The 12,117-nt window shown below is 40.6% G+C and overlaps 1 long non-coding RNA gene across 1 annotated transcript in view; it reads right to left on the bottom strand.

Moving 5' to 3' along the window:
- The window catches only part of LOC123349565, an 81,139-nt gene that overhangs the window by 66,603 nt on the left and 2,419 nt on the right, over positions 1-12,117 (bottom strand). The window lies entirely within an intron of this gene.

Raw genomic sequence — 12,117 nt, 5'->3', positions numbered from 1 at the left:
TGGTTGATGGGTTAAGTGTGTGTGTCGCACTGGTGGCCTGTGCTACACAGGAGGTCAGAGTAGATAATTGGGTGGTCCCTTCTAGCCTTTAACTCTACAACTTAAATAGCTATATTAAGATAGTAATGCTTCCAAAATTGTATCCTTTTATTTGTCTTCTTTCTGAATGACTATTAACAACTATACCCAACTATCAGAATAAAGAGCCAGCATAGGTAAAGTACATAGACATTGTTGGGTAAGTTTTCAAACCAGCATGTGCACAAACCTAGTTAACAACTTTTTCCCACCTCTGTCTCCTGGGTTCTGTTGCAAAGGCGTGTGCTCTTTTCTGCTCACTTTTACATGTGTGTTAGGCTAGTTGAATATAAAAATCCCAAGGGATTTAAAAAAAAAGGGGGGGGGGGAACAACACTCGTGTCCTGGCCAATGTTCCCCCTCAATAAAAACAGGTTCTGATGTTTTAAAAGCTTTGAGAAATCTACTGCTGGGCCAATAATGGCGGCTGTGTTTTGTTTCCAGAATGAAATTCTCCTCTCAATTACACCCTGATTCCCATGAAATGAACAGAGTAGCACCAGTGTAAGAGACTAGAATTTGTCTGTCTCTATTTTAAGGTATCTAACTCATCTCTTTGTAAAGCCTGATGGCTGAAATGGAGGAGTCTTGCTATATCTTTCTATGCCTGTTGAAATGAAGAAAGGCAATGTAATAATATGCACAGGGCCTTAAGGTTTTTGTAAAATAATATAGACTGATGTGCATAAGAGAACATAGCATTCATGATTATAAATGGAAGGCAAAAAGACAGCAAAGGACCAGTGTTCTTAAGGACCTGTCTACTCTGCAGATTTTATCACCAAAGCATTAGTTAAAAGGCATGTTTCATTTCTTTTGGTGATGCTTGTTGTGTCAGCAGGGAAACAGACACAGAGCAGACCACAGGTTAGGTAACAATAGGAGCATGTTTATTTAGAAACCACTCAGGGTATGTCTTTACTGCTGAGATTGGCACCACTGGTCTCAGTACTCAGGTTAGCATGGCCCAGGTCTGAGCAGACATGCTGCAAAGCCAGACCTAAGTTATTCTGAAATCACTGGTGCTGTACTCCCCTGTGTATGGTGCTAGGACTTCTGGGATCTATCCCATGGTTCTTTGTGCCACAGGAAGCTGTGCTGCTTTATGCTTTGTTTCCCATTGAGTTGTGGGAGTATTTGTCTGTCTTTCTGGGCACAAATTGCAAGAAGGCATTAGAGGACTATCAGTAAATATTTGAGTGATTTAGCCTGAGTTCTCATTGCAAAGTGGGTGGTTTACCAGCCTGAGTGAAAGCACAACCCGGGCTCTAACCAACACCCCCAGCTGTGAAAGTATCACCAAGCTCAGGTGCATTTGCAGAGGGAAGGAGGGTTAGGGTAACACCCAAGTAACAGCCTGGGCTAACTCTGCAGTGATAAACTTCAGAGAGAAGGTGACTTCTTGCCTAGCTGATAACTGCCCAGAAGGAACAATCTAAAATTTCAGAGCTAGGGGAAGGGCACACAGAAAATCCACAGAGCAATCAGGCTTTAGAAGAACAGACACTCAAGGAATATACCCAAACATGACAGTAGTCCTCTTATATTACATATCCCCACCCCTGGCAAGTTCCAGAGCCCACTAAAGTCAAAAGGAGTCTCTCTGTAGACTTCAATGGGCATCAGGCCCAATGTGCATTTCAAACATTGTCATTGCAGCCTTCATAATCACATTTAGTCTCCTCTCACACTGTTGTCAAGTTCTATGATTTTAATTGCAAATCTCATAATGTTTGGACTCCTGGAGTCATGTGATTATGTGACAAACCCCGCTACCATTTAAAAAAAAAATTGAGTTTGTAGCCTTCAGGTTACAAATAAAAGCTTGCAAACATGAACCTTCAAGGCTAACGCCTCCACAAAGGCAAATAAAAATATGGTATTTTTTATATTTTAGAGTGTCATGGTTTTCTGGAGCCTGACACATGATTGTTGAACATGTGGGGTTGGCAATACAGCATTTGGTTCTATATTTACCCAAAGGTATTCTTGTGCCTCTCTGAGGTGACCATGAGAAATGTGGCCTCATTTGGTGTGCTTGTGCATTTAGCAGTAAGTGGATTGGAGGAGACAAGTGTGAACATTTGTCAGTCAGTGTTTTTAAATTTTCTCTCTTCTCTGCCTTAGTCTCTTACACTTCTGCTTCTTGCTTGGTTATTCTTTTTAAACACACTTACTACTGAGTATATTTATTTTGTTAAAGAGCTCCTAGTGGTAGACTTTGTAGATGTATACAAAGCAAAAATCATATCCCATTGGCAACTGCCCAATGGCACTGGTTGACAGTGCATTTTGACAGTGCTGATGTGGTGGATGCAAAGGGAAATAATAAGATGAATAGAATAATTGTTCAAATCTCCTCCCACTTCATGAGCGTGCTGTTGCACATACTTTGTTCTATTCAACTTGGCATTATACTGCATACTTCCTGCTTAAAAACAGGGAAAAGGGCTCCTTTTAAACATGTATTTAAAAAAAAATTCATCCTACAAAATTCAGCAACTTGGTTGGGCCATTTCCTGGAAATGAATGATTGGTTGGAGGTAACGGTACAACTCCTCCCACATGATCATTAAATTCCACAAAATGCCATGTGCCGTGATATCTATTGTTTAATTAAACTTTAGTTTCTTCACATGATAAAGGTATGTACTGTATACTGAACTTTAGCCAATGTCTCTAAGCTTGAGTTTAACTGTACGTGTGTACACACACACACACACGCTCGCCTGCCCACCCAAGCCTTTTTTAATTTCTCTCCTTTCATAGGGTTCCTTAAGAAGAAAAAAAAACTATCTTGTATGAAGGTAACATTGTTAGATGGAGCTTTGAGATATTTTCTTTGTGTTACATAGATACTATGGAGGTAACAATAAATATATGGTACCAAAGTACCACATGCAACATGGCTGCAGAGTGCTGCATTTTGTGAAAGGACATGGAAGTGTTCACATATGTAGATCAGTTTTCTCTAAAGAAATATATTTAGAAGAAGCTATGGAAGTGAGAGTAAAAGATGGAAGAAGAGACCAAGAGAAAGGGATCAAGAAAGGTTATCTTTCCCCCCATTCTCCTCTATTTTGTTCCATTTTCCTGTCAGAAAGAGCGGGGATGAAAGTAAGCAATTTCTTTTTACGTAAGGTTGGTAGTTGTCTTCAGGCTGACAGCCTGGAATAGGGTAGGTGCCTGCTTGTCCTTTCTCCCCAATTTGAGCAATTCTCTAAGTAGGAAAAGCCTGTATGTATGCTAGTTCTTTTTCCCCGCTGTGAAAAAATGTCAGCACTTCAAGGAAACTGACCAGTTTTTTTTCCAGCTTGCCTTACGGTTTTCTGGAATTTTTGCTACTGTACATTTATTTAACATAACCTTATATCTTCAAAAACATGCAGACCTTTGGTTGCTCCTGATTTGCATTGGGGTAAGCAAGATCAGAATCAGCCCCGAGAACTTATTTTGTTTGCAATCATTTTTACCCGGCGCACATTTCCACCCAGGAAGTCGACCTTGCCAGCATCAGATGACAGGATAGTAAACTGCAGCACATGCACTCCCATCATCCCAGCTAGAGAGAAAGTTCTGATCTAGACTGATATAAGCATCATGATCTATTGACAATCTCCTCCAAGGTCACAGAGCGATCTGTTTCTAAATTAAGGTAGCTATAGTATAAATACTTTATTTTTTTGACTGCCATTATATTTTGCCTAGCATTAACCAGACACTGTTACTGTTTTGTGGCTGTGTCACTGCCAGTTAATGAACTTACACATGATCAGCTGGTGCAGAGTGTCACAAGCCAAAACCTCTTCTGCTTATCCACAGTGGCATTGTTTAATATATAAATATAAACAAATAAAATTAATGATTCTTTAATATATCTGTGCTTTGAACTACTTTGCAAAGCTACTGTTAACCACTTACATAAGAAGTTAGGAAACAGGGGCTTGATCCTTCAGAGCCTTACTCCTAAGAGTAGCCCCATGACTTCAGTAGAACTATCCACTTGGTTAACGGTTTGGAGGATATAGCCCAGACATTGTGTATACAACTCTGGAAACATTTCTCACATTCTCTGCCATCCAGTATATTAAAATATGCTTTGTAATTGTCATCATTACATATCTTATATTAAAACAGCTATTTTAGAATGCAACTTAATGCATAATGCCCTAACTATAATTTATTATTTAATCCTCCCACAAAGTGGCTACAGCAAAAGGAATTAACATTTTTGTTGGGTCTCTCAGTTTCATAAACAAACATATTTTTATTTGAGCAAGATGTGTGTACCATGAAAATATTTCAAGGAAAAATAAATTATTCAAATGGACAGCTTTGTTGTAGATTATGCTGGGCATTTTTTCTTAGATGTAATTTATATCAGTATCATTTGTTATAACTGATAAAAATACTAAAAGCTTTTAAAAGCGCTAAAAAGATTTACTTTTTTTATTGTCTAGACTTTATGTAAGCCATTGCTAATTAATACTGCCCTTCGTGGTGGCTTTGTAGAAGGCATAATTCAAACAAACCAATTATAAATGATTTTTCAATGTAAACTTTTAACAATGTAGCGCCTAAGGGTTTGCTGAACATAAGAGTACAATTTAGAAAACGTAAGGTTTAACTAAGGTCAGGGATATCTCAGGCATTGATGGATGTAGATGCAAAAAAAAAAGTGTCCAACTTCGAAAAGACAATCTTTCCTTCAAGACTAAACAAAATGCTAGTAGTGGTGATAAATAGATACAAAAATATACATGAAAGAAAGAGTCAGAAGGATATTCTGAGGTTCTGCCAAGCAAAATACAACTGAAAAAAGAAGCAACTCTGAATGCCATGTGATTTCTTTAGCAGAGTCAGCGGAGGCTCAAGGAAGCCAAACATCCTCCCAGAGTCATACACGGTCTTGGTTTTATGCCTGAACCCAGAACCTCCCCCACCCGCTTTTTCTCCAGATACTAAAGCACAAGTCCTACGTCGTTAGCCTCCTCTACATTCCCCATTGAAAGCAGCTGCGGCAAGACTGGGCACCAGAAAACTCCATTCAGTTGGCCCCATTTGAGTTGTGGGTTCTATGAAATCCAGCATTGGACTAGACTGTATGGAATTAGCTCTTCCCAATTAAATAATGTAATGACTCACTGATTCTATTTTCTAGTAGTTATCAAATTTCCCCCATCACATTTCCCTCATATGTAAGAACTAGCAAACCAGCCTGATTTGACAAATGGAGAGCTTGTTTATATAATGCCTAGTACACTGAGGCCCCAGTCTCCAACTGGAGCCTGTGGATAGAAATTGAAGCCTGTAAGAGAAATAAATAACAATTATCTTAGTTGTTATAGAAACATCTGTTTATGTACTTCGGCTATTGTCGTTATTTTTTCTTTCCTCAAAGCGATGTGGCTTCAGGGATGAAGTCTCCACCCGGCTCCCTTGAGACATTTAATTACATTAATGGGGCGATCAATTATGTTTCTTCTGCTGAATGAGAATTTGAAGAAAACAGATCGTAAGAAACTTATGAGTCAACAGTATCCTACCCACTGTGTAATACTGGAAGAAGGCATAGTGGGTGTCTGCGTGCTTAGGGAGAGAGAGGGCTAGTGCTCACAGTGCAAGCACTGAAGATAAACATATATAAGCTCTCTTTAATAACTAACTCTCCTACTCCTTTTGCTTGTTTGGTTAGCAATCTTGATGATTCTTTCCTCTGGTATCTGACTCTGCTGCTGGTGAGGCATTATGATTTATGATGTCACAGTGGATTATGGCCTCTTGATATAAGCCAGAAGCAGGAGGTGGAAGGGGACAGTATGTTCTGAGACAATGTTTTTTTCAAGTGTCTCTTACAAATCTGAAGCCAATTTTTTATATATATTATACACACACACACACACACCATGGGGTTTAACAATATTCTGTGCTAGATCTAAATCACTGAAAAATATTTAATATTAAAATCAAGGTAGAATTAACAGAACAATCACATACTTTTCTAATTATCAGACATAACACTCTACTGCATTTTAGGTAGCTTATGCATTTGTCATCTGGTTTGCATCTATCATTCCTATTTGGTTATTTCATTCGGATTTGCCCATTGCTATAAAGTTGTTTGGGTGATCCCTATTTTGTAATAGCAGTTGTACTACCTATCTAATGGAGACAGTCAGACCTTTTAAAAAACATCTGTTGCATTGGATTATGTATTACTGCATTGAATTGTAACATGCCACATAGGTTAACATGCTTCAGCATGGTTTGGGATCATATGCAGTGTATCAGACAGAAGAGGAGGAAAAAAAGTCTCTTTTAGATCAGTCTTCGTATAGTGAAGTATGGCTCTGATGCAACTCTAATTGAAATCAAGGGGTGCTGAATCAGGAGTTATAACAGCAGAGAGGTGCTCCTCCTTTTCTCCTTTTGACTCCATGCACTTGCAGAGGATACTGTCACTTTTGGGGTGACCACTAGAAATGCCTCAACCTCATTCCCTCCATCTGCTGCAAGACCAACTTGCCTCCTCTTCACTACCCATTGGGAGCAACTGCAGCAAGGGTTTTAGTTGGGCCCATTGGGTATTTCCTACTCCTCCTCTGCTATTGGAGCAGGGGACAAAGTGAAAGTGATAATTCCTTTAGAGTCAGCATTTAACACCTAGCTGTCAAGTGGTAACTGCTGCATTCCAAGGGAAATAACCCACTGGGACACATTTGCAGTCCAATGAAACTTTGCCATAAGTGGAGTAAAGCTTCAGTGCAAACATATTGACAGAGCCATAAAAGTACCCAGAAGTCATCTACTACAGCAAAGACCCAACCAAGAAAGTAACAGAACGCCACTAGCTGTCACCTTCAGCCCCCAACTAAAACCTCTCCAGCACATCATCAAGGATCTACAACCTATCCTGAAGGACGATCCATCACTCCCACAGATCTTGGAAGACAGGTCAGTCCTTGCTTACAGATAGCCCAACAACCTGAAGCAAATACTCACCAGCAACCACACACCACACAACAAAAACACTAACCCAGGAACCTATCCTTGCAACAAAGCCCGTTGCCAACTCTGTCCACATATCTATTCAGGGGACACCATCATAGGACCTAATCACATCAGCCACACTATCAGAGACTCATTCACCTGCACATCTACCAATGTGATATATGCCATCATGTGCCAGCAATGGCCCTCTGCCATGTACATTGGCCAAACCAGACAGTCTCTACGTAAAAGAATAAATGGACACAAATCTGACATCAAGAATTATAACATTCAAAAACCAGTTGGAGAACACTTCAATCTCCCTGGTCACTCCATTACAGACCTAAACGTCGCAATATTACAACAAAAAAACCCTTCAAAAACAGACTCTAACGAGAGACTGCTGAATTGGAATTAATTTGCAAAATGGACACCATTAAATTAAGCTTAAATAAAGACTGGGAGTGGATGGGTCATTACGCAAAGTAAAAATATTTCCCCATGTTTATTCCACCCCCCCCCACCCACACACTGTTCCTCACACCTTCCTGTCAACTGCTGCAAATGGACCATTTTGATTATCACTACAAAAAGTTTCTCTCTCTCCTGCTGGTAATAGCTCACCTTAACTGATCACTCTCGTTAGAGTGTGTATGGTAACACCCATTGTTTCATGTTCTCTGTGTGTGCGTGTGCGTCTTCCTATTGTATTTTCCACTGCATGCATCCAATGAAGTAGCCTACGAAAGCTTATGATCAAATAAATTTGTTAGTTTCTAAGGTGCCACAAGTACTCCTGTTCTTTTTGCAGATACAGACTAACACGGCTGCTACTCTGAAAACTGCAAATTCAGTGAGTTTGTTGAAGGGTGTTGAATCAATGGGGCTGTCACTCGACTGCTGGAGTTTCAGGATCTCCAAGTTCATTATGGATCCTGATCCATAAGCAGGATTTGCAGTTATTTTATTAATGGGAGTCAAGTAAGAATCACTACTAAATAATTAGCGAGGCAGTCTGGCCTAGGGGATAAGGTACTGTACTAGGATTCCTGGGTTCTGTCCTCAGCTCTGACACTGGCCTGGTGGACGACCTTATGCAAGTCACTTTGCCTCTCTGTACCTAATCTCCCCTTGAATGAAATGGGAACAATATCCTTTGAGATCTACCGATGAAATGCCCTGTATAAGAGCGAGGTATTATTATTAAATGAAGCCTTTCCCCCTGGAGGTACAGGTAGTTCAGAATTGCACAGAATACATATTTAGTTTGTCTATTTATTTTTGTACGTCATAATCTGGGGACATTTGAATAGGGCTTTCCTTTTCTAGTTATTATTTATGTTTGAATTGAAGAAAATTCCTTCCTTTAGAAACATAAAATTTGAGGAAGGGAGCCAAAATAGCAGCTTGTCTTCTGGGCAGCAGGGATTACAGCTGTCAGAAATGTGTTCAACAAAACTATATATCTTTTCAAAATATAATATTTTTCTCTTGGCTGCAATCGTTTATTTTGTTTTTGAAATGATGGAAATAGCCTCCTTTTGAAAGCAAAGTTTTTTGTTTTTGTAAAAGCTAATATCACAGACTGGGGAAAATACGCAAGTAATTGACCAGGTACGATTGTTAGGGGTAGAAACTAGTTCATATAAAAGATCCCCTTGCTCCTGTACACCCCAAACATTTATTTATGTATTTATTTAAGCCGCTAATATTTAGATATGAGGTTTTCATTTCTGGTTTTCAGCTGGTCAGAAAGTGCCAAAATGCAACCAGAAAAATGAGCGCTCCCCCAACCCCAATCCTCCCTGACCGATAAAGAAGGTTCATCATTCTTCTATGACCATCACCCTGCCTCCACAGGAATCCCTGCTTCTCTAGTAGGCGGGGTTCCCCACCATTCACTCACTTTGTACTGTCAAATTGGGAAATGCGGCCTTCAATTGTTCCTCCTCACCTTCCAGAATTTTCCAAGGTAGGCTGAGAGCCCACTTCTATGGGAGGAACTTGTTGGTGGCATTCCCTCCAGTCTCCAAGGAGGCATCTTCTAGGAAGGTGGATGGCTTTTCTCCCTTTGATCCTTGGATATTCTGGGGCCAAGATATTCCAGGCTGCACTGGATTAGATCTGAAAATCCATATTCTCAAATTCTAGGTACAGCTCCAGAGTGTTAAAATGTCAATGAAGAGTCAACAGCAGGACTCAGGGTACCATTTAAATTATTACTGTAGAGAAGGGGAGTGGGCAGACCTACTTCCACAAATATGCCTCCCTGGAAACTGGAGGTAGGTTGAGCCTGCCTATTGGCTGGTTTGCCAAGAGCCAAAAAAATGAGTGGAGAATCATCTCTTGAAGATGCCAGATTGGGGACTTGCAGTTTCCATATCCTTCTCCTCACCCTACCACCAAAGACAAAGTATTTAGAGAGTTTGAGTGTTTTAGAGGAAGAGCATCCTCTGGGAAAGGAGGGATGTTGTTTGGGATGAGTGATGGTTGCTCACTTTGGCGAGATGAGTCCCCAGTGGTTTAGATGCTGCACCCATGATCAGAACCTTTGGGAGATGTGCCCATTGCTAATACATGTTCTATGTATTTACATGGCAGCCATTGTACCTTGGAAGCAGAGATTCATAGAAATAGTTAGATGAGAGTGAGATTTTTGGCACAGATTGTCTCTCAAGTCACTGTGATGTTCATAAGTGAGAAAAAATGATTTGGCATCGAGACAGGATTTCACCACACTTATGGTTATGAAAATCAGTTATGGCCATGGAGAAAGTCTGTATATTGATTAATAAATTGACCCGATGACTTGTTCCTGCTTTAATATTTTCCTGGCCTTTTACCCAGAATAAAAGTGTCAGTAGGTACCACTTGACTGTGCTAAAATGGCAACAAAAAAGGAATTGCACATTATACAATAACTGCTTCTTTCACCTACAATTTTCCTTCTTTCTTAGGAAAAAAGTTGGACACTTTTATGACTTTATTGTAACAGGCTGAAAACATCTATACGAAGAATCCTATTCTCTATGAAATCCTTCATGTTTCTAGAGTTGCACAGAAGGGAAGGGGAAAAAAAGCGTCCCCAACTGAAACGACAGAGAGAATTCTAGGTAGGTAGAAAAGGTTGTCCCTGCGGGAATTGGACTAAGACATCTGAACTGGTCCTCTTATAAAAGAAAGAGGCCTTGTGGCCCAGTGTAGAGAGACTCAAACTTTTTCATAACACAGAACACATCTTAGTAGAGACATTGTCTCATGGACACTTCCCCTCCCATACTCACACAGACCTACCTCCCTTCATTTGCCATCACCAAAGATCACTTGTCCATCCATCCCTACCACATATTGTGATAAATTGTTCTCCAAGTCTACTGGAAGTAGGACAAGAAGCAAAATAGGTTCTCTGTTAGGAAAAACCTTCTAACCATAAGGGTAGTTCAACTCTGGACTAGGCTGCCAAAGTTTATCAATGAAGGTTTTTAGGAACTGGTAGACAAACATCAGTCAGGGATAGTCTAGGTCAGTGTTTCTCAAACTTGGGAAAGCCCCTGGCGGCCAGTATGTCCCTCGGCCCGTGCCGATTCCAGCAGCTCCCATTGGCCCGGAGCAGCGAACTGCGGTCACTGGGAGCCACGATCGGCCGGACCTGCAGACGGGGCAGGTAAACAAACCGGCCCGGCCCGCCAGGGCCTTTCCCTACACAAGTGACGACCCCAGTTTGAGAAACACTGGTCTAGGTGTACTTGGTCCAGCCTCAGCATAGGGGGCTGGACTCAATGATTTCTTAAGGTCCCTTCCAATCCTACATTTCTACGTAATAATATGTTTGGCCACTGCAGAAATTGCTTATATGGCAGGATAACGTTAGGAAAATAATGCAGTTTAATTGTCTTTTAGTGCAGGTCAGCAGATTTAAAAAAAAAAAAAATAGAACCAGCAACAGTATGTGACTAGCTTGCTCTGTGAAGATCACCGTTTGAGAAGCATGGGTTCAGTGGACATAGCACTGGACTGAAAGCCAGGAAAGTAAGGTTCCATTTCCAGTTCTGCCACTGAATTGCTGTGTGACTCTGGGCAAGACACAGTTTCTTTGTGCCTCATTTTCTTCATTTGTAAAATAGGGTATAACAACATTTACCCTCTTTGTAGAGCACTAAGATAGCTAGGAATGACAACTGTTATTTAAGTGTTTATTATTAGTATTAGTAACAAAAAGTGCCTCATCTTTAATGAGCCAGAACGAGCAATACTTCTTTTCGATAAGACATAACGATGAAGCCTCTCCAGTAGCACAGTGCCCCTTATCATCATGCTGGAGCACCGATTCAGTCCTGACTCAGAGGAAAGAGCAATGCTCTCTCAGGCCCTGATCCTGCAAAGATCTATGCAGAGGCTTAAAGTTAAGAATACATTTTTGCAGATTCAGAGCTTTAAATCACTACCACCACCACCACTGCCTGATTCATAGTTTTCTTTGGAGATCTTCCACTATTGACCAGTCCTGACCCTGTTTAGCTGGAGAAATGCTGGGATCAGAGTCAGAGGTGACGCAACTGCTGTGCATTCGATCAAAACGGAGTGAAACTATGTAAAATATAATTACTTTAGACAAAATATGAGTGCAAAACAGGGGCCAAATACCATTCGCATTTACACCACAGAGACTCCAGTGTGACTTCCTAGAACTCAAAGAGTCAGTTCAGCGGAGTCACTGTGGATTTACACTGGTGTCAGAACAGGATTTTATCCATAAGTATATGCTGCCTTTTTTGACAAATTAAAGAAAAAAAAACCAGAATGCCTATAACATTTTTCAACTATGCTGTTCAGTAAGGAGGCAATATAGGCTCTAGTGATTTAGGTGCCAATCCTGCTAGCTGTTCCATGTGGATAGACCTTTGCAGTAAGGTCTACTGGGCTCCAGATAGCCACAAGTCTCCGAAGCACCTTTCAGGATTGGGGCTTTAGACTATAAACTCTTTGGGCCATGGATTGCAGCTCCTGTGGGTGGACAGCACCTAGCACATTAGAGATGCTACTGGAAAC

The sequence above is a fragment of the Mauremys mutica genome, chromosome 14, assembly GCF_020497125.1.
Source record: "Mauremys mutica isolate MM-2020 ecotype Southern chromosome 14, ASM2049712v1, whole genome shotgun sequence".
NCBI lineage: Eukaryota > Metazoa > Chordata > Testudines > Geoemydidae > Mauremys > Mauremys mutica.
The sequence above is the reverse complement of the archived record's forward strand: the minus strand, read 5'-3'. Positions and strand labels throughout refer to the sequence as shown.